General features: G+C 43.0%; 1 protein-coding gene across 2 annotated transcripts in view; it reads right to left on the bottom strand.

The window, feature by feature from the left end:
* Positions 1–23,819, bottom strand: part of SPAG17 (sperm associated antigen 17) — a 235,344-nt gene that overhangs the window by 177,119 nt on the left and 34,406 nt on the right. The gene's annotated exons all lie outside the window — the stretch shown is intronic.

Genomic DNA, 23,819 nt, shown 5'->3' with positions numbered 1-23,819 from the left:
GACAGTGACCTCAATTTATTATCAGCAGGTGATAACCTAGCCTCTCCTTTCATTTAACCCTTTGCTCTGCTCTGACCAAAACAGATCAAGATCCATGTAGGGAAAGCAGAGATAAAAAGAAAAGGTGTGAAACCATACTTTGTTATGGCACGGCGTGCGATGGCAATGGGGGGGGGGGTTGTGCGGGGAGGGGGGCACGGGCAGAAGGAGGAGGGCTGCTATTCCTAACTTCTCCTGAACTGTGAGCTGGAGGACCCATTGGAAGAGTGCTCTGCAATCCCGCAGTCCCCGTTTCCTGCTCCCTCCATGCCCCCCCTTCCCTCCTTCCCTCTGCATTTACTGAGTGCCAGCTATATTGCAGTCATTGTATTTCTTGATCCTCTACACGTCTGGTCTACCCAATTCACATTCTTTAAGTAATGAATAATTTCCAATGAGGCATAATTGGAAAAACAGCTGGAAGGATATGGGTTGCAGGGAGAGGAGGCAACGGAGAGGGACAGAAAAAGAGGAAAGGAAAGGAATAGGAATGGCTGAAACATATTTTCTCACTTTGAGCGGAGGAAAAGAAAATAATCAAGCAATATTAAGCTGTCCATACGTAGGTTTAAAGGTGACGGAAGACGTAGGCTCCGTATGGCTCACACTGCCTGTCCAACGCAAACGGGACGTTGTGAAGGTGCTCAGACCACAGCAGTGAGAAGTTCGAAATGATGATAAATACCCATAGCAGGTGACTCCCAGATCATTTTCAGCTGTCCATAATTAAACTGGTACCCATCTCTCGACAATGTCAGGCTTGTAAAGTAATTCCAGTCATTGGACCCCTTACATCTGTGCTGAAATGAAATAATATTTGGCAGTAACGAGAAGTCACTGAAACTAAATAAACAACCCCTTTCAAGACTACATAAAAGTCGGTAACATAATAACATTTGACAGGGATTAAGACTTCTTTGGGGCTGTAAGGAAGTTTCAGAAGCAGCAATAACAAAATACATGGAAGGTAGAACAGATCTGTGCTTTCACAGGCATGTATAATTTGAAATGGGGGTGGATTTTCCCAAAGGAGACACGCATTTCGAACGTCTAATATGCCCATGTCAAAAAGCACAGGACTCTATTTTAGAAGCGTTTGTTGGAATTACTCTTCCAAAGCAGGATAATGCAAAGCTTCCCTCCTTTTTATTACAGAGTGATCGGGTTTTTGTATACCTACAAAATATATAAAGGTACATGAAGCTGAATGTGATAATATATGGAAGAATGATACAGAAAGTTCAGATGTGCCTTAGCTTATGTGTGTATTAGTAACACATGTTTCCATAATCATGGCAATCTTTTTTTTTTGGTAGATCAAGATCTTTTTCTTGGTCCCATAATGCTCCCACCTTGGTCCCATAATGCTCCGAAGTCATTCTTGGTTCTTTCAGCTTGTGATGAAAGCTACAACTGAACAAGCCTACGTTTTCGAAACTTTCCTAAGGGAATTAGCTCTCATATCAGGATTATTGGTGACCAGGGTTTGTCTCCTCTAGGAGCTCGGACGTCAGATCCTTATCCTTACCTAACTCATCTAAACCCCCTCGCAGACCTCACAGAATACGTAGGGATGTAGGCATACAGCAGGTTCACTCATTCAATCAGTGTAGGAATGCTGTCTTCAGAGTTATTTCAAATGTTTTCAGCAACGATTGCAAAGCTGTAGGAATAGATGGCAAGCAGGAGTAGGTTCTCAGCCTAAGGAACATGCAAATGGTCACATTGCACCCACCACGTACAGGTCAAGGATTGTGCTGCACTACATTTTATTTTGAGCTTCAGATATCCCAGCTCATTTAATTCTTGCCTTCTCTTCCGGGTGGGTACTCTTATCTCCCCATTTTATTGATAAAAAAAAAGGGAGGCCTGGTGATCACGCGGCAAGTGAGTAGTAGAGACGGGATTTGAACCCAGACGATCTTCTTCCAGTCCTGATCGCCATCACCATATTCTGTGGCCTCACAGTAGGCCTTTTCACCCCTCCGCTGAAGTTCCTGGAGTCCCATCTAGTGCCTCAGCCTTTCCCCAGTCTCTGCAAGCAATCCTCATCTTGGCTGGAGGGATGAAGGGCTTCTTAGCCCAAGGTTTTATGTTTAAATACTCTTGATATCTTAGCTAGTGTTTCTTACTAGAAATAGCTGAGCTGCTTTTTTTTTTTCCTGAGACTGAGCGGGGACCTGAGGCTCAGAGTTCTCAGCCCTAATGGCTCTGAGGAGGGGGGGGGGAGGGGCGGAATACACCACCCCAAAATATACCACTTTGGCATGAAGATTATTTTGAGCTCAAAGCGCTTAAAAAACAGCTGGTGCGAGAAGAACATTCTGACCTCCCCTTTTCTTGATTGTGGAAAACAGGAGATAAAAAGCTTCCGTGTGAAAGATGCCATCCCTATACCAGGGGAAATGAAACATTAGCATCATCAAGGATGAAAAGTTGAGACAGAGAATTCTCTACAAACAGGCCTTGTGAAAATAAATGCTCAATTTTCTTTAGCCTCCCCGCACCATTTCCTTACTTTTTCACATTGCCTCTCTGTTCAGTTGGATATAAAGGCCCGCGGGTTTTGCCATTTTTTCGAGATCTTCATTTCCTTATGGGGGCTCCCTTGTCACATAAAACTGATGCACACGTGTATGTTTCTGTCTCCTGCTACTCTGGACAACGCCAATTTAATTGTCAGGCCCAGCTAAAAAGAACTCTAAGAGGGTAAAGGTGGCCAGTGACCTTCCCTCTGGCTCCATCAGTGTCTTGTCCCATAGCCCGAGTCCCGTAGAAAGTCAGAAACTCAGGCTGGCAGCCACCTCCACTTCCTAGCCTCTTCCTCCTTAAATCCTAAGTCCTTCTCCTGAAATCCTGCCTCAGTCTGAGTCCTGCCACTTGAGACCCTGCTAGTCATTGCCAGACCTACATATCTGGATATGGCTGGTCCCTGGACTTCCTGCGCCCGACACCACAACATTACACGCACGTGTCACTTGCCGTTTGGCTCGAATGCCACCTTCCACCTCCCAGGCTGAAGGTTGCTGGTTGCCCACCCATCATCCCCGCTTTCTTCCTGGGAGAATCTGACTTCTTTTCGGGGATTGACTCCTCTCCTATTTGGCCCATGTGCCTCAGGGCAACCACAGCTCCATGGGTGGACCTATTTGTACTGGAAGTAATCCCATCCCCCAGCCCCTGCCCTTCCCCCCGCCGGCCCCAGCCAGGATTGGTCCAGCATGAGCACACGATCTAGTTAAGGCCAGTGGGATGTGAGGAGTCTTATTCTGGGGCTACTAGATCTGTGGTGACAGAGCTTTGGGAAAAGGCTTGAAGAGCAGGTTGCTGTAGTCACCACCCTTCCCCCCCCCCCCCCCCCCCCCAGCCACCTCCCGGATACAGGAAGGGTCAGGGCACTGAGGGGGTGGGGCTGGAGCCTCGGCCCGATGCTTACCCTGAGGCTTGCCTAGGCTCTTAGTTATACAAGCCGCTACATCCCCTTTGGTTTAAGCATGTTTTAGTTCTATTTTCTCAAGTCAGAAGTAAGGTGACCAAGCTGCTATGGACATGGTGAGATTCAGACTTTCAAATTAAGAGACCTTAAAAACAAAAAACAAAAAACAAAAAACCCACCAGGGATAATCCAGGTGTCTTTCCCAGCAGCACCCACATCAGCTGGAAACTTGTTAGACGTGCAGATTCGTGGGTTCCACCCCAGAACTACCGAACCCACAACTGCGGGAGGGGCCCCACAGTCTGTTTCAGCAGGCTCTCAGGTGATTTCGAGGAACCACTGCTTCATCCCTGGTTTCTTCTGTGGCCTTTTCATGCCAGTGTCTTTAAGCCACATGTTGGCAGTTTCACCGTTGAGTCCCTTGTTAACTCTCAGTTTGCCTCAGATTTTAATTATTTTTTTATTTTTTTTAATTTTGCACACATGAGAGAGCACTAGTGGAGTAGGAGCACAGAGGAAGGGAGAGAAAGAATCCCAAGCAGACTCCATGCTGTCAGCGCAGAGCCCCATGTGGGGCTCGAACTCACAAATTGTGAGATCATGACCTGGGCCGAAACCAAGAGTTGGACACTTAACTGACTGAGCCACCCAGGGGCCCCTTATCTTTATTTATTATTATTATTTTTTTAATATAGAGACACCAAGTTGGCCACTTGAGAAGACAGCGTGCAGGGAGATTTCCGCTAATGTCCTGCTGGGTGAAGAATGCCTTTGGTATGTCAGCACTTTCCACTTTCCCCCTGAGTACTCTGTTTCCTCACAGTTATGGGAAAGCTGTCATGCTTTTCTAGCGTGGTTGCTGGCGGTGTTCTTCAGGGCTGGTGTTGTCTCCTAGCTTTCAATCTATCCCAAACCTGTCCCACAAAGAGGGCTTGTTTTTCAGCGTCTCTGTCCCTCCCTCATGTCCTTGACTCATTAGTTAGAGAGGAAGCATAGAGGATATGGGTGCCTCCTGGCCGGCTACTGGCAGCACCCTTTATGAGCAAATGGATGTTACATAGTTTTCCACAAGCTTCAGAATCCCTGAGACCCTCATTAAAGATTCAGATTGCCCAGGATCTACCCCCCAAATTACCAAATCAACCTCTGGAGGCGAGGGCCTGGGGGTAGGAAATTTTAACAAGCATTCTAGGGATTCCTAAGAATCCTGGAGTTTAAGAACTGGGACCAAGGTCATGTATATGCTAAACATGAGAATCATGGACAGAGGAGTTCCCCAGGGTGTGGTACTCTCAGAGCTAAAACTAAAAGTCTCTGGCACCAAGGACAGTTGGTCACCCTAAGAAAGCACGTTCGAGGCAAGCCATCTTGAAACTGTCTGGTATAGCAGTAGAGCGTCATTAGTCTGGTTTTATCCTTTGATCTGCTTTCCTCAGTCCTAGCTCATCAACTGATGACCTTCTCAGAGCCTCATGGTCACCCTAAAGTCTGAGCCCGTCTATCTGAGGCAGCAAGGCTATTGGCTTTCCCTCTAACAGGTATCATTTGACCTGGTTATTCATCTCAGAGTCAGGAACCAGTAACCTAACATCAGACATTCATGGGGCACTGAGAGGTGGTCCCTTGCTCAAGGGCACTGGTGTTTAATGGTGGTATTGATCTTTATATATGGCATCATGATTCTAGAGTCTGCAGAGGGTTATCTGCTTCTCATTTCTAGAATTGGCTAGTATTTTCTCCTGAACTCCACTGGAGTCTGAACTGCACCACCAAGGAGTTACGAGCGAGACTGCCAGTTTAGAACACTCCCTTCAGATTTCCCTTCTGTAGGCTCCGACTCTGAGCCCCACACTCCCACTGCCTGCTGGAGGTGTTGTTCCAAACCCTCCCAGGAGCTCCAGATCAACTCCTATGCGATCTGAGCCCACCTCTGGTCGCGTTCCTCTTCTAGCACTCCTTTCCAGCCACTGTCTTCTTGGTGTCCGGCCACTATGCATCAGAACCTTCTCGCACATGCTATTTCCCCTGCCTGGGAGGCTCCTCCTCAGATATCCACATAACTCGCCTCCCTTGGGTTTTTTATTCAAGGGTTTCCTTCTCAATTTTATCTTCTCTGACCACCATGTTTAACTTTGAAAACTTCCTTCTACTGTCCACACTCCCAACACTCTATGCTTCTTTTTCTCCATAGCATTTATTACCATCTCATATAATAACATGCTTTATCTTTTCTCTTACTTCCCCTTCCCATAGGGCATCAGTTTTTATCAATTTTTACCCCACTGATCAGAAATCAAAGCCTAGAACGTAATAAATGTTTAGCAAATAATTACTGTATGGATTAAATCAGATGGTCATTGTGAACCATGTTTTACAATGCTTAATTGCAAATTTCACCACTACCTGGAGCCCCTACTATCATGAGTCACCCATGCTTGGATCTTCCTGTTGACCTGGATCAAGTCTGAGTTAACTTGGGCCTTCTGGAGGGTGCATTGCCAATGCTGTTTACCCTTCCTCAGAGACCTGTTCTAGAAACAGACTGTTCTGGTGATACAATCCCAGTGATGTCCCTTCTTCATCATCCAGCTGTTGAGATGGAGCCATTCTTGGTTAGGAATTAACTTGGCTCACACTTTAAGGATCCACCCTGTCACTCACCTATCTGATATTTTAGAGAGCACCCCCTACATTCCCCATGCTAGAGATCTAGAGACAAAAACAGCAGCCTCTGCCCATAACGAGCTCTCAGTCGAGGCGGGAAGGCCCACTACAGTGTGCACAGAGCACATCCTATGGTATCCTGTGCCCTACCCAGTGATGGAGGTGAGAGAAGGTGTGCTGGCCCATGGGAGGGCACCTCCTCTAGACTGGGAGAGATAGCAAAGGTTTCCTGTAGGTGTCACTCCTCAGGGAGTTTTGAAGGATCAGTGGGAGTGACTGATTGAGCCTGGGCGGTGCGAAATGGGGGAGGAGGGAAGGAGAGAGGAAGGGTGGGATCCCAGACAGAACAACGACGGGAGGCCAGAGAGAGTCCCATATTCAGGAAACTAGAAAGTGGCTGGGAGCATGGTGCAGGTGATGGGGGGTTGGGGGAAGACAGAAGTGGCAGAGGGGCGGGCAAAGGGGGAGGACTAAGGGAAAGTTGACACTGGCGAGGATACCAGGGACTTGAATGACATATTAAAGGGATTTGGATTTAATCCTGAAAGTAATGAGACACAGAGAGTTTTGAGCAGGTAAGAGACATGATCAAATGTGTAGAGTTCTCCTTGTGAGTCTTGGCATTTTATTTTTCTTCAGTGAGTCATCATATGTAGCAAAAAACCCCAGGCTTTAGTGGAGGTCTTGGTAACCCATGGCAAACTTCAAGATGCTTTGAATGCATATTTCAGAGTTTACATTCTGGACCTTTCCCCTCCAGCTTTAACTGTCATCTGCTTCTGACACTAGAGGCTCGCATGTTTACCAGAGGCATTCTCACTTGCTCAGAGGCTACAGACAAAGCCCAGGGCGGGGAGGCAGCACGATCTACCTTGAAAAGCAAGGGAATTAGCAGAGCATGAACATGTTCTGGCCCCTTCCAGGTCACTGTTACTTTGGCAAAACTCAACAGATTGCCATGTGGATATCCGGGCCTTTGGATGTTTACAAAGGCAGGGGCCTTTGATGGCATGTTCCTCTGTCCCTCCAGCTCTCAGAACAGCACCAGCACAAGCATTCGAAATGAAAGACAGAATGAATAGGACAAGTGGACGACTGGGCAGTGCAGAGGAGTGAGGAAGGGTGAGAATAAGTGGAGCCACAGTTCAGTTCTGTGTGTCCGGCAAGGGGCGTCCAGAGTAAGATGGAGAGTTCCTTGCGGGGGATGATGGCCCCTTTCCTGGCTCTGTGAGCAGCACGGGGACAGAGGGAGGCTGAATTTCTCCAAGGGCAAGCTCAGAAGTGCCTGGATGCTAGGACAGAAGATGTGTTCCTGGACTTGCCTGAAGATACCCCTGATCACCATCACCATGGCTGGGATCTGGAATTGGCATTTTTGATGAACCCTCCAGATGATTTTGAGGCATGGAACTTTGAGCACCTCATACAAGGAGGCAAGCAGAGGATGGAAATTGGAATGGCTCACACCAAAGAGCCTCCCGGGTCAACCTTTCCCAGACTTCCTACCTGAGATCACTCCCCCTGGGTCCCGCTTCTAATATCTGCCGACCCCTCTCCTGTGCCTTCATTAGCAATCTGGCACATGTGTGTCCTTCTCCTGTGGTGACCTTGAGTTTGTACAGGGCTTGGGTGATGGCTTCTTTCTTTTATCCCTCACAGCACCTGAAATCTGTTTGGAAATCACTTAGAGCAAATATTCCCCATTCTGAATTTAGACAATAGAGGGTCCCCTCCCACTATCAGAAGATATCTGAAAATAGAATTACATAATCATTTCATTCTGATGAATTCCATACTCACAAAACATAGCCAATAAAAACACAATTAAGTGTCTGACGTTACGATTTTTGCTTATCAAACAGACTAAGATAAAAAATACCGTGTTGAAGAGGGTGTGGTTGAACTGGAACTGTTAGAAGGAATGTAAATTGGCACAAATTGTCTCGAATGCATTTTGACAGTACGTGTCAAGAGCTTTAAAAAGATTGATATATTTTGACTCGGTAATTCCACTTCTTGAAATTTTGCATAAGGAAACAATCAGAGTCGTAACTGTTGGTAAACAGTCTAAATTTAGCAAAAGCAGAAAAGGGGGAGTGGTTAAGTGAGTTATTGAATAGAGATATGCTTTCTATTATACAGATGCTGAATATGGAGTTAGAGAAGGCTCATGTCATAATATGAGAAAAGGATATGATAGAAAGCATATATAATATCATCCCCATTTTTAAAAAGAAGGCTACATCTCTGAATGATGGAATATTCTATAGATAATTTTTAATTCCATACTCCCTCCCTGCTGTTATATGGACTAATGCTTTCCCTACATTCTCCAGATTTTCTACAATTAAACTGCATTGCCTTTATGATAGAACAGCTGGTAAAGTATATACACAATGCAAATGCTATACGGCAGTGGACTGTTTTTAACCATGCCACCCCTCCAGCCTCCCACAGAATGCTCCCTCCCGCACACTGACACTAACATCTCTACCTCTCATACTACTTCCCAGCTCAGAAATCCTCAGTGGCCCCCACGCCTTCACGATAAACTACACACACTTCTCAGCGGGGAATGCCAAGCCCTGGGTGACCTGTCCTTGATGCACCTGTCTAGTCTCTCTCTCTCCTGGCTGCTCCTTTGACTTCAGTTATAGTTCCTTGGTCATGCTGTGGCATCCTAGGTCTGCATGATTTTGTTCTATTTTTTAAATGTTTATTTATTTATTTTGAGTGAGTGAGAGAGAGAGAGAGAGAGAGAGAGTGCAAGTGGGGGAGGGGCAGAGAGAGAGAGGGAGAGAGAATTCCAAGCAGGCTCCACACTGTCCCAGAGCTCAATCCCACGAACCCTATGATCATGACCTAAGCCAAAATCAAGAGTTAGTTGGATGCTTAACCGGCTGAGCCACCCAGGCGCCCCAGGTCTGCATGATTTTGAAGGAGCTGATTCCTTTACCTAGAATTCCCACTCCTTCCTTACTTGGTCGATTCCCCATTCGGCTTTCAAGCTCTTTTCCTAAAGCCTTTCCCTCAACATTTTTGGAAGATTTAGGCATTGTTCTGTGCACTCATCACACTTTTTTAAACTTCCTTTTTATCATATGGTAATAGAATTGCTCATTTCCATATCTGTTTTCCAGGTTGAAGGCTGGCATTAACTCTGTGACAGGTGCATGGTGAACAATGGATAAAGTGCATACGCTGAATGAAAGAATCAGCACACAAGTCACACAGACCTTCACAGGCATTGTACAGGTTGTGCCTTGTAAAAGGGTCCCCTGCAACAGGTGAGTGTGGGCTGACACCCAGCCGGAACCTCCTCTCACCAAGCCAGTGTGCTCAAAGACCGGGAAAGCAAATAAGTGAGTGGCTCGAGGTCGCTAATTTAGAAAGGGGTGTCCTGCACAATGCCTAATATGCCAAAGAGACTGTGGGTATAGGAGAGGGTTCATTCATTCATGTACCCATTACACAAACGTTTGTTGTGTGCCACCAATGTGTTCAAATCAGTGGTTTTGGTCTCCAAATGTATCTCTGGCCACGTACAAGACTATCTTCCAGGAAGGGGAAAATTATTAGAATTCCTGATTCAATATATTTTTATCTCTTCCTTTTGAATTTGTATTTTTGAGGATGTTCAGCGATGTTGTATTCTTGCACACTTTTACCTCTTTCTCTCTGTACACATACACCCACACTGTATATGGAATAATTGCTCAATTTTTTTTTAACTGATAGGATATGTGATCACAATAGTTTAGGGTGGCTAGCCTAGAGCACTGGGGTTTTAGTGAGGCATAACACATGACTTCCCATGCCCACCCACAATATAACTTAGCGAGATGAATTTTGCCTAGGAGAATCCAAGAAGACTTCATAAAAGAGACGGAATTTGAACAGGGTTATTTGGCTAATAAATGGAAACATCTAAGTCTCAACTTTACATAATTCTATTCACTTTGCACTTACCAGCAGAGGAGTATAACGTGAATGGAGGGTCATAATGGCTAGAGTTAGTACAAAACTGTAAAGAAATACAGCCATGTGTGCTCAGCTGCGGAGCAAAGTAGAAATCCTGGACTTCACAGTCACTTCATAATGCCTATCCGATTCTACCCCCACTTTTTATCAAGTCTCAGAAAACCCCTACATCCCAAGGGCTTCTAGAGAAAATTCTAAGTTAACTTCCACCAATTCATGTTTTTATTTCCCCTATCTAGTTTGGCTTATTGTTGTGTTTTAGAGCTTTGCGCAAAGCAGTCAGTATTCTAGCTGGGAGATGTTTGTTGCCTGGACAAGGATGTGAATGCCTGATAAAACCTAACTCAAATTTCTGAGGCTGAATGTGTGCCTGCAGAAGCCTGCATTTGGCACAGTGCTTTTAGAAACGTTAGGACAAGGGGAAACACTTCCTCAGGAATACCACTAGAACAAACTCCTAGAGCTTGCTTTTTTGTCTAGGTGAGTCACTAAGTGGATTACACTTAACCATCATCTCCTTGACTACAGGGGCTGTGTCTCCAGGAACTTGAAGTTAACAGAGTGATCCTTGAATTTGGAGTCAGAATGTCTGGGTTCCAACGCGGGGCTCTGCCGTTACTAGCTGCCTGCTGGCAGTGGGGCAAGTCACTTAACATCGTTGAGACTCTCCCCATCTGCCACCTGAGAAGAGTCAGATGTTAAGTCCACCTCACAAGGCTGTTGTCGGGATCGGATCTGACATGGCGCATGAAAGGATTTTGTACTCAAAGAGGCATCTTCCAAATGTGAGCTGTTGTTATTCTTGCCTTCTTTAAGGGTCGCAGCAAAGAACATTGCCTGTTTGAGAAAATGTCATCTTCCATCCAATGGTGATTCAAAAAAGACAGACTCCCTGACCAAATGGACATGGAAGAGGTGTAGTTCCAACAAACTCAATCATGGTTATGGAGAAATTGCTTCTGGGGACGGTGGGTGACTCTTGTCCCATTCCCAGAAGTCTTGGACCTTGCTGAGCCCGTCCCCTGCTCTCCCTGTGCAGGGACATCCGCCCCAGGGTCCAGCTTTTATCTCCGATAAATAAAGGCATGCTGATGGGATAACGGATGTAAGGGGTTAACAGCCTGAAAATGCAGTTTCATTTCATTTAAACCGGGGTTTTATGGACACTGTGCCTGAACTCAACAGGCGGCTGTGGGGGCTATTTTTGGACAGGCAGGACTTCCAGCACCTCTTAAATCACATCACACGGCAATTGCCTACTCCACCTACACACAGGGCGGGCCTGCGTACATAAAACAGGACGCTGGCCGGGGGTGAGAGCGAAAACGTCTTTCCCTCATCTGATGACTAATCCTTGTCTCTGCTTTCAGAAAGGGAAAGCACCAGACACAGACCTTACCAATGGAATACATTTTCCTCTGCTTACTCCAAAACAGGGGGAAAAGGACTGTGTGTGTGTGTGTGTGTGTGTGTGTGTGTGTGTGTGTGTGTGTTCCCCCACTGATTGAGGAATACTGAAATGAACTTCTATAGGAAACCTCTGACAATGTTCTGTGGATGATTTCGCACAGGGAATTGAAACAAGTTGGCAGGAAGAAGAATTCTTTCTGCATAATTCAAAGCAGACATGTTACTGGGGGAAAAGCAAATCAGAAATTTGCTGTCAGTCCTTGAAATTTTATTAGTTACAAAAAGTAATATATTAGCCCCCTGCATTAAATCCAGATAGGATCTATCCTTTTCTTTTTTCAGTGATATTCCTCACGTGAATCTCTGAGCACACAGGACAGCACCGCCTCCTCACAGAGGCCAGTGGTGGTGGCCTGTGATAAAGTCACATGTTATCAGACTCTGCTCTGCTTCTCTGTAGCTCCCGAGATAAATAAAAGGATAATATTAAAAGATTTCAGAATCACTAAAATACTTGGCTATTCTTTCTGACAAATAAGATAATCTAATTAAAGATTTCTTGATGAATGAGTGAGGCCAGAGGGAGTCTGTCTTTTTACATAAATTCTTTTTTTTTTTTTTCGGTGTAAATTCTTGATAAAGGCTAATCAGAATCAGGATAATGATAAACTTACTAGTTTGGGAGTGTGGGGGGGGGGCAGTACAGGGCACTATGCAGGGCATTTCTGGTCACCATCTCAGTTCTATAGATTTCAAATGCTTATGCACATTATAATCCAAGTAAGTATGAAGTTGACATACGAAAGTTTTAAAGGAAGGGGTTTATTGAACAACTTCACTTTTTCTTGGTAAGGATTTTTATAGGATTGGTTTCCTATGTTTCAAAATACTAAATTTGCAATGACATATATTTTATACATTTCTTGAAGTAATACAGAGGACATGTTGTTCGGAACTTACATGATCTTGCTACTACTTAACAAGGTTTGAGGGCTGTTTTTGGCTGATCGTGTTTGCGAAACAGAAGAATGGGAGCATTTTTAATATGTAAATATCTATCTGAAATTCATTCACTCAGATATTCATTGAGTATTTAATACGCACAGTAGCTTTTCAAGAAATATAAATGAATTTCTAATAGTGAATTCTTGCCCCTTTAGTTTGGCATTTCTTCTTCCTTTCCTTGCAACCAAAGATCGAGGAAAGAGTAAGATTTTCAGAAATAGAAGTCATATTAAAGACACGTAGAAACATGAAAATTGTTACCATACTTCAATTCCAGCAATACTTTCTCTGCCTCTAAGGGAACAGGCTTTCTGTATCTTTGTTGCATCTTGGACTATTTTGGTGTGTCCTACCCTCCTGCTCTCCTCTTTCCAAAATACCCCGTCTAGGGGACCATTACCCTTTTGGCTGGAAGTTGTGAACAATAAGTAGTGTCAGCCACAGGGCTCAATGAAGAACAGACTCAGTTATAACCGGGGATTCAATATGTAACTCTCACATCAGACTGGCTACAAGGTATTAAAATGAAATAGCAGGAAACAAATACGTTGTTTACACAATTATCCACGACAAGCTCCGGAGGTCAGAGACGGGGTTCAGTTCGATCTTGTGTCCGTTACCCAGCGTACAACAAAAACTCGGTCAATGTCTGCTGAGTGAGCAGAGGGCTAGTGCAGGGTGATGTGAGAGACTGACAGAGAGGAAAATTCAAAAGGAAGAGGGATGGATTGAAGGGATTCCGGGGCATTGGTTTTTCAAACTCTTTTGGAGCTTATTTATGGCAAACAAATATTGACATCACAAATCACACACATACAAGCACAGCTATAAACCACTGGGCTGACAGCCACAGGTAGGAAACCACTATGGGGGACATGGAACCCATCCAGGGAGGATGGAAGGGCCGGGAACTGCGGTACCCGGAGCACTGCCGAGGTGGGCTGTGCTCTACTGGCCTCGTTGCCTCTACGAGGGACCCTCACCAGCCCTGCCTGAAGAAGCGAGCTCTTCAGACCAAAAGCACTTCTTCCACACTGACTACGCACCATCACCAAGCTAGGCATGTGAGGACACGAAAAGGGAAAGAAGACTCAAACATCTGCTTTCCTTTTTGATATCTCCTTCCTAGATATCTCTGCTACACTATCCCAAATGGTCCTTTCAAACTTCCTCAAAATTTAATCTCCAATTTTCTCTATATCAGAAGGTATTTCTGCGCAGTTTCCCAAGTCAGGACTTTGGAGTCTCTTCTGATGTGTACTTGTCCCTCACCCCTCACCTCTCACATTGGGGGGCCTGCTGCCGAGCCTTCCCCCTAAACGTACTTCCAATATGTCTGCACTCTCTGTCTCCACCTGGATACTTCCAGGGTCTCCTAAGCGTTTTCTTCACCCCCACATTTGCTTCCTGCCCCATCCCAATTTGGCCCTCACTTAGCAGTGGGAAAACTTTTTTTTTAATTTAATTTTTATTTTTTTAAAATATACTTTACTGTCAAATTGGTGTCCATACAACACCCCGTTGTATCCCAACAAGTGCCTTCCTCCATGCCCAAAGCAATCTACACACTCAATGCAATCCCAATCAAAATTGCACCAGCATTCTTCTCAAAGCTAGAACAAACAATTCTAAAATTTGTATGGAACCATAAAAGACTCCGAAGAGCCAAAGTAATATTGAAGAAGAAAACCAAAATGGGAGGCATCACAATCCCAGACTTTAGCCTCTACTCAGTCAGGGAAAACGGTTCTTTTAAAAAGAACTCAAGATTGTGTCACTTTCCCCCTTTAAAGGGCTTTATGGCTTCCCATTTCCTATGAGGTAAAAATGCAAACTCTTTCCTAACAAGGACCCAATAGTGCCCGAAGGTCCAACCTTCGCTCCTCTCTACCTCACATTCCAGGTTCCAGGCTCAGTGGCCTCTTGATCTTTTTTTTTTTTTCAATATCTGAAATTTATTGTCACATTGGTTTCCATACAACACCCAGTGCTCATCCCAAAAGGTGCCCTCCTCAATACCCATCTAACAGGCCAACATCTTTCCTTTTCCTTTTCTGCCTCAGGTTCTTTGCATCTGCTTCCCACTCTGCCTGAATATTCTCCCCTACTCTTTCCAGTTGGCTCCTTTTTGACTCCCAGCTCATCTCCAATCAGTCTAAAGCATTTTCTCTGATCTAAAGCAATGGTCCCAGTTCATAATCATGCATACATTTGTTTGCTTGGTTGAGCTTTGCTTAATTCCTGCCTTTATTTGGATGTAAACTGTGCGAGGCCAGGGAATTATATCTGTTTTATTCACCAAGGCAAACTCAGTCATAGATTTGGTGCATAATAGACGCTCAAATATTTGTGGAATACATGAAAATGAAGCATTTCCTAAACCTTGGTCATTGAACATCCCTTGATGATTTAGCCAAAGCTGGGTACCACCTGTATTATGCAACTAATATTTTCCTCTAAACTTTAAAGCAAGTAAAAAAGAAAAAATTGAGCTCTATCCTAAGCCACGGAGTTGGGGATTTTGTAAGTCAGTATTCCATTTTTATTTTTAATGCACATTAAAATATATGTTTAACAAAATACAAATTTTGTATCTATAAACTGTCTAAAATTGTCTTGTGGAAAATACAAGAATCAACAAGAAATTCTTTTTTTTTTTAGGTTATATATTTTTAATGTTTATTTATTTTTGAGATAGAGAGAGACAGAGCATGAACGGGGGAGGGTCAGAGAGAGGGAGACACAGAATCTGAAACAGGCTCCAGGCTCTGAGCTGTCAGCACAGAGCCCGACGCGGGGCTCAAACTCATGAACTTTGAGATCGTGACCTGAGCCGAAGTCAGACGCTTAACCGACTGAGCCACCCAGGCGCCCCCCCCCCACTTTTTTTTTTTTTTTTAAGAAATTCTTAATGAGTAAGGCTTGCTTTCTGTTGGGTGTGGAGTGGAGCCCTGGACTATGAATCAGGAGGATTGACACTCATTTTAGCTCTGGCTGGCGACAGGGAACAAATCATTAAAGGTTCCTATGTTTCCATGTTCCCATTTATACTACGGAGATACTACTGGCTATTAGGTTCAGCTCACATGAAGGTGTGAAGATATAATGAAAGAGTCTTGAAATCCTTCTTTTTATCTACATGTGAGATTTTGTTATTATAATTATTATTTTAGAAATGGTTACTACTGCTGTTTATTCCTCAGGGTGTTCAGTCATATTTATCCCTTACATGACATAACAAAGAAGAAGAATGTGTATTAGTTTCCATCATGGCCACGAAGACTAGTATAATGGAATAACCCAAATACCCTTTGATTTTTTTTTAATGTTTATGTATTTTTGAGACAGAGAGAGACAGAGCACGAACGTGGGAGGAACAGAGAGAGAGGGGGACACAGAATCCAAAGCAGGCTACAGGCTCTGAGCTGTCAGCACAGAGCCCGACGCGGGGCTCGAACTCACGAACCGTGAGATCATGACCTGAGCCAAAGTCTGACGCTCAATCGACGGAGCCACCCAGGCGCCCCAACCCAAATACCCTTTGACCATTAGTTTGCCTTTTTTTTCTCTTCATTCACCTAGTGATTAACTTACCTTGTATTAATTGTATTCCACTTGCTGAAAACATGCTCATAATTTGCATACCAAAGTTATGGCATAGCGGCATTATTCGCAATAGCCAGGAGATGGAAGCAACCCAAGAGCCCACCCATGGTTGAATGGATGAGTGAAATATTATACATACATACCATGGAATATTATTCAGCTTGAAAAGGAAGGAAACTCTGACATATCCAACAGTATGAATGGACTTTGAAGACATTATGTGAAGTGAAATAAGCCAGTTACAAGAAGACAAATGCTATGTGATTCTACTTCTATGAGGCATCTGTAGTTGTCCAACTCATAGAAAAAAAAAAAAAGCAGACTGATGGCCGTCAGGGCCTAGGGGAAGTGGGGAAGGGGGAGATGTTTACTGGATATAAAGTTTCGGTTCTGTAAGATGAAAGGTTGTGGAGACTGGTTGCACAACAATGTGAGTACATTGAGCTCCACTAAACTGTGCACTTAGAAATAATTAAGATGGTAAATGTGATGTTATGTGTTTTTCACTGTAATAAAATTAAAAATAAAACACCCTGCTCACAGATGTTTCTAGTTTTTTCATGCTTCCTGAAGTCCAAAACTCCAACATTCACGATGACTGAGAATAGAAATTAAAAAAAAAAAAAACAATAATAGCTACACTTTAATGGACACTTACTGTAGGACAGGGACTATGCTACGTATTTTATATTTGCGATCTCATTTTATCACCACTACAGCTCGGTGAGGCGGATACCACCATGGACGCTGAGTTTACAGAGGAAAAAACAGGTACAACAGAGTTAGAGGAGCTTGCCCGAGATCCCATAGCCAGTAGGTGGTGGAATCAGAGCATGAGCCCAGGCAGACTGGTTTGGATCGGCACATCTAACCAGTAAGTACATGTCTCACCAAGCTAGCAGAAGGCACTCTGGGAGATGAAATTCACTCTCACTAAGTCGTGTAGGATTTCAGACAGGTCTCTTTCTTTCCACGCCTTTATCTCTAATGCATATATATGTATTAACTTCCCTCTCAATTCCCATCCTTCCATCCTCCCTCTCCCAAAGGAAAGACTTAGTCACCTTTACCATATAAATCTAAACTGTAAGAATTAAAAGTCCCAGTTGCTCCGAATATTTGGGCAGGAGCTACTCATCAGTGTGGCTCAAAAAAAAAAAAAAAAATAGGACTAAAATTGTTTGGCAGCTTTGTCACATACAGATATACCAGTGTTTTTGCCCGAGCAGCAGGAAGAGCAGTAAACATATCACAGAATGACTGAGAGCTTTAGAGCTTAATTCTAATTGCTAACAGTAGCTTGTATTCAAGAAATGTTAAACCACAACAACCACTTGCAGAATCTCAACTATTTATCCTCGATTTTTATGTGATACAAGCAGAGGGGACAGAGGCTTCTGAGTCACTGAGTTACTCAACCTGTCTGAGGCTCCACTTTCACCATTTGTAAGTACCTCCTGGCAGGCTGTTGAGAAGATTAGGTTAGCTAATACATGTGAAGCACCAAGCACATGAGACTTGGAATAAACGAAGGAGTCAATAAATCATAACTATTATTATTGCCATATATAAAGGCAGATTATTCAGTCTTAGGTACAGGACTAGAATGATATAGTCTTTCTGATTCCCTCCCTGACATCCTTCCAATCATGGTGGGCGTGGAATGTAGAGTGTTGGGGAAGTTCCAGAATCCATCCCGGCTAAGACTGTGATGGCTGCCTTTCACACAAGCTGAACCTTGCTTTGTTCTTGTGGCTTCTTCTCCAGGGAGATCTATGTCCTGGAATTCTCGACTAGATTCTTGTCTTGTCTGCAAGTTCTCCCATGGACCGAAGGTCCTACCTGCGTCTCTATCACTTGGATGGCCCTTGGATGGTGTATGTTTCCTGCTGCTGAATCCCAGGGGCCTCAGCTTCTGGTTCCACTCCTCACCAGGGACTACTACTTGCCTCCTCCTGGAACGCGTGGGCCTGGCCAGCCGCCTGTGCCCCAGGGTGGAAAAGAGCTGGGGGGCATGATTTGGATGCTTTCCAACGCCTTTGCTTGAGTTGTGCTTTTCTTTGAAAACAGAACTCCAGGTTTCCGATCTGAGAGGCAAATATATTCACTCCCTAGGAGCCCATTCCTGAGGCAATGTAGGCCATGAATGAACTTCCACCCCCTCACTGACTAGCCTGGACTAAACTTTCTCCGCTGGGCCGCTCTGGCCTTCTCCAGGACTGTAGAGGCCCGGGGTTGTTAACACATTTGACGGCTCCTTTTCCCATCTTGACAAAATTCATTTGGTTGTGACTCTTCATAACTCTTTCCCCTACAACCATTTCTAGCACTGTGACTTCTCGTCATTTTCCCTTCTTCGGGCGAGAAATGCCTCCAAAGCCCAGATTTTGGCACAGTAACTCCCCAGATTGTTTTTATAGTCCCAATGTAGTACTTCTTTGTTACAGCTCAATATTCCTAAATTTTGTTCCAAGTCTTTATTTTACATTTATAAATATCAGGTTGTATTAATTGGTTCCAGCTTTAAAAATGTTCCATCAGAGGTTATTTTCTACTATTTTGATAGTGGTTTCGAAACTCGGGGCACCGAGGCCGTGATGTGGGCCACGTTCTGCAAGCGTCCCTCAAGGACTGGCGTGGAACGGAAAAGATACGCAGATCCTGGGCCTCGCTGTATTCTTTGAAGACTGTACTGGCCATAATAGCTTCAAAGAATTTCAACAAGTTCCTAAGACATGACCTTCCCTTTCCGAAAACCACGCTGGCCAGGCTTGCCTTAATCAAGCTGTGCTTTTCTAAGCATCTTTTTACTTGATCTCCTGCAGCAGTTTTTAATACTTTCCCTACAAGTGAAGTTAAACTAACTGGCCTGTAATTTCCTGGTGTATCCCTAAGCTCTATGAAATAACGGCATTAGGTTGGCTACCTTCCAATTCTTCCTGAATTTTTTTGTTTTGTTTTAAAACGCAGGATTGAAAAGGCCAGAGAATGCTTCCTGACTCCCTTTTCCTTCGTTTCTTCCATGACATACTGCTTTCTGTTCCCAGTAGAGCTGCCATTTTAATAACTTCAAACCTCTTAAATGTTTTCACATATTATTTGTTTCTATCTCTGAAGCATGAGTTTTCCATTTTTCATTCTGACAAGGGCCACCCCCCCCCAAAATAAGGGCTTCCAATTCCATTGAATAGACTGTTAATTTGAAGCACTGTCAAAGGAATGAGTTTCCTATTAGAAATGTGGACAAGGGAGGCAACTCGATTATAATTAAGTCTGTGTTCTTACTTGTGAATTATTATGAATACGCGTTCGGGAAAGAGCCGAAGAATATATCTACACACATAGAAATAGGAATCAACAAAATGAAATTATTACATCTGGGGATACTAATCCAATATACCAGCGAACTATCTTAAAAACGTGATGAAACTAATTAGATCTTTATGTATAAAATTTGCAACCCATATATTTTTTAACTGCATTTGATTCATTACTTTCAAATCTAACATCAGAAACAAATCTTTCCATATTTAATGATCTCCCAGAATGATCTCCCAATAGAAAAGCCCATAAAAATATTTTAATTAAAACCTATGAGTTAAAAAATAAGGTCTTATTATTTTTTTTTTTTACTGATAGGAGTAAAGAGGAAAACTAATAATTATTTGTGTTCATAAAATCGCACTGTATTACATAATCTTGCAAATTGTCCAGGATCTTTGTTGTATAGAATTGATCAATTTTTAAAATAAGCCAATCACCAACTAGGTCATAAATACTTTTATTCTTTATAGATACTTTTTTGTTTCAGCAAACTTTTGTGTTTTTTAAAAAATTTTGTGGTGACCTCATTTGTTTTTTCCGAATAAGTCATACAGGCAGGCAAACACTGGATGTGTGGATGGATGCTCATTTCTAGGTAGAAGGTATGATATTCACCATCACAAAATAAAGACACCCATGGGATGGAATCTAAAACTTTTTAGACAGTTTACCCAGATTTCAGAGAAGTTAAAAAAAAAAAAAAAACCTGTCCAATTGGTAGTTTTTTTCTTCCTAATTTATCAAAGTCACAAAGTCAAAGTCCAAAATTTGTGCATCTCTTATAATGCACACATACTGTGTCTCAGATTTAATTGCAGGTGGGAGAATCTTTGCAGGTATGCATAGACCTCTCTCATAGGGAACACTGCACCTAGCTTTGAATGATCCTTAATATTTTCCTCTTTAGTTTTGGTCGGGACTGAATAAACCTGCAAATGAACAAGTCAGATTCTCTATGTGGGCCATAAAACAGACGCATGCAGCCAAATATTTGTGCACATTTAGTAAACAAATTTAAGCCCAAGAGTGTATCTTAAAGCATGGATTCTATGGAGTGTTTGAAATATTTCCTCATAGATATCCATATTCAGGATTTTAAAGTTGTAATTCAAATACGTATAGGATTTCCCTTGCCTACTGAGTATATCTTATACCATCTAATTACAAATTTAGCACGTATTCACTCTTCTCCCTCTCCTATGCCTTCACTTATGTCAAGACCGCCAGGACCTACTATCCGAGGGTGGACAGATTTGAGCCCAGTGGAAAAGTACCAGGTTTGTGGTAAAGAGGAACAACCTGAGGCTATGTACTTAACTATGGCCAAATTCAAGTTCTTCACTATTCTAATTTGTAAACTTCCTACCTTCTCTCTGCCTCCATCTCCCCATCTGTAAAATTTCCTTTTAGAATTGTGATATGGGTTAATTGGAATAATATATGTTCAAGATCAAAATTAGCCACGCTTGCTTTCCCTCCCAACGCCACCTTCTCCACAAGGCTCCTCTAGATCTCACCCATCACCCCACAGTAGCTAATGGTAAGCTCATCTTCCTTTGAATGCCCATGACACTTCATCTGTCTCTCCGGGACTTCGATGCACTGTATTGTTCACTCTTTTAATAAACATTTGTTGACCATTTATTGTGTGTTAGGATATATTTTTCCCCCTTCTCCCCATAACTAATCCTTAAGCTTCTTGAAGTTACAGTCTTTATAATATTCATCTCTCCCCACCACCCATTGTCTAGATAGTGTTTAAACCCCTAGTGTTGAACAAGAATGTAGTTGTTGATTGTTTGGTATTTGGTAAAATGCCACTATTTGGTAAAACTGGTCATTATATAATACAGACAATATCTGTATATCCATTTTCATAGAAGTCCGCATCCTCAAATAGGATTACAAGCTAGAAAGTATGTTTGTATGTAAGGCCAATGCATGGGATCATCATTTTCATCATTAGTAAATAATGATATTAAATAATAATAGACTACTACTCTAATAAAGTAATAGCTAACATCCCTGAGACTATGCACAAAGGTGAATATTTTCCCATTCCCATACGAGTCCTTAGAATAGTTCCTGATAGAGCAGAACATGGTTTCTGACAGGAGATGGTGAACGAACAAATGGGCTGTAGCTATGTCTCTGTGGAATTACATTAGCACAAATCTAAGCACATTTTCAAAGAACTGTGGTTTATAAATAAAGACTCTCTCATATATACAATACTATGGCTCGATGAACTCTAAAGTTTCAGGGGAAATTACACAATTTCAAAATGAGGCTGTGTGTACACAACACCAAGCCATCCAAGTGAAAGCCTGAGCAAATCACTTAGGAATGTGGTCTTTGCTGGCCCAGACATCGCAAGTCGTTATTGGAAATATGTAATGTGGTTCTGACGCTATTTTACTACTCATGGATGAACTGCACTGTGGTGACATTTCACTTTAATTTGCTGCTCCTAATTGACTGCAGGCAAGGAAACCAGAAAGCCAAACTGGTCAGCACCATGTTTAAAGTGAGAACAACTAGGCTCGGATTTAAGGCCAATGAGGGTATCCTACCAATAGAAGTAAATGTAAGTGGATGGTCTTCATAGTGTCTACCTTGAGTTCTCCTTCCAAAATGGAGGAGACACAACTCTACGGATATCACATGTCACATAAGTGATTTTCTTAGGTGACCTTTTCTTCCCCATTGCTGAGTTTCTTTTGAGAAAAAACTCCCCAGAGAGGCTCCTGGGGAGTTGACCTGTGCCATGTGTCCTAGTTGCTACAGATTGTGCAAGACTTCAAGCAGAAATAGACTCATAAGCCTCAAACACAAGTCCCAAAAGAGTTTGGCTTCTGCGCCTCTTTCATGGTCACCGCTCACAACTACCTTGGAGTTCTCAGTTGACATGGCCTGCAGCTCCTCAATTCACTTGGGGTGAGGTACCAAGTGGCAGAGTTTCTGAACATGTCCTAAGCGTGAAGGGACTGAGATTGGAAATGTGCCCTCTTCTCCCGATGTGCATTCTGTCCTCGGCTGATGCTGATCAAGAGCCTGAATTTGTTTCATGTTCTATATCTGTTTTTACTGAAGCAATTGGAGTTGATGCATGTCTGGTATACCCAAGGGCCAATCTCTGTGGTGCTCATTCTCCCTTCCCTTTTCTTCTGGAACCATTCAGAAAAGGGTATGTGTGGGGGTGTGGGAGGCTTAGTGCCCAAATGCTCCACTGGAAGAATGTGGCAGAGCCAGATGTGAAATGGACCTCCCCTGAGTGAAGGATTCACAACCCAGAGCCACAGCACATATTGGAGAGGAATGGCTTTCTAACTGAACTCTGGATTTGTAACATTGTGCTATCCCACATCCAAGTCAAAATGTCTGTCCAGATTAGACATCAAAACTGGCCTGTTATCATCTCTGATTTTTACTGAGCATCTTTGAAGAAGAAAGAGTCCTTTGGGGGCTAATTGGTCCCAGGCCTGAGAATTGGACATGGTTTTCTATGGCTACTTCAGAAGAAAACTTCCAATATTTTAAATCCAGGTATCACATAATGTTTCAACTGGAGCATGCACATCCAGAGCATCATAAAGAGAGGGGAAACGTGCGTTATTTGACTCCAACAGCACAGAATCAGTTTTTCGTGATAGTAAGAGTAGGATGGCAAGAGTTAATGTTGTAAAATCCACCGTACTGTCAAGCGTAAATAAATCCAATGAAACTTGTTCAGATAGTACTCAGGCAATACTAAAGCGGCCATTAGGAAATCATCCAAGACCTGAGACACATAAAAACTTTATTAGATCACTGAAATAAAGTGCAAACAAGTTTGTCTTAGAAAGATCCAAAAATCTTTATGCTTTCAGTCTGACGAGCCATAAAACAGTGCCTGACAAATTTTAAGTGATATTCTAATTAATCACTGGATTTTTATAGCTTCTCGTAAGCTGTAAGTTCGATATTAACGAGGCAGCAGGAGAGGAAATCCCCTTGCACTGAGCATGAGTTCTAAGTCTTTGCATAAACCCAATGGTCACCCAGGCCAGACTTTTGTGTTAAGCATCTGCTAGGGACAGAATGGACCATTAATCTAAAAATTATCATTATTTCATGTTGGTTGAAGTAGGATGGAAGTGTGCCCAAATTTCACAAACTGATGGAAAATTGTAACAGCTGTGTCTCTGTCTTGTACAGGAAACACTTTCTGGGGCATTTTTACATTGTTCCTTTGGTGAAACTAATACTTTGTAATACACTAATAATACAGCTCTCTTTAATATCATCACACACTTAATAATTACCATGAAAAAGTATGACCCAACTCTCTTGAATATAAAAACTTCTGATTTAT

This window comes from Prionailurus viverrinus, chromosome C1, assembly GCF_022837055.1.
Source record: "Prionailurus viverrinus isolate Anna chromosome C1, UM_Priviv_1.0, whole genome shotgun sequence".
NCBI classification, from domain to species: domain Eukaryota; kingdom Metazoa; phylum Chordata; class Mammalia; order Carnivora; family Felidae; genus Prionailurus; species Prionailurus viverrinus.
This window is presented reverse-complemented; position numbering and strand designations above follow the sequence as displayed.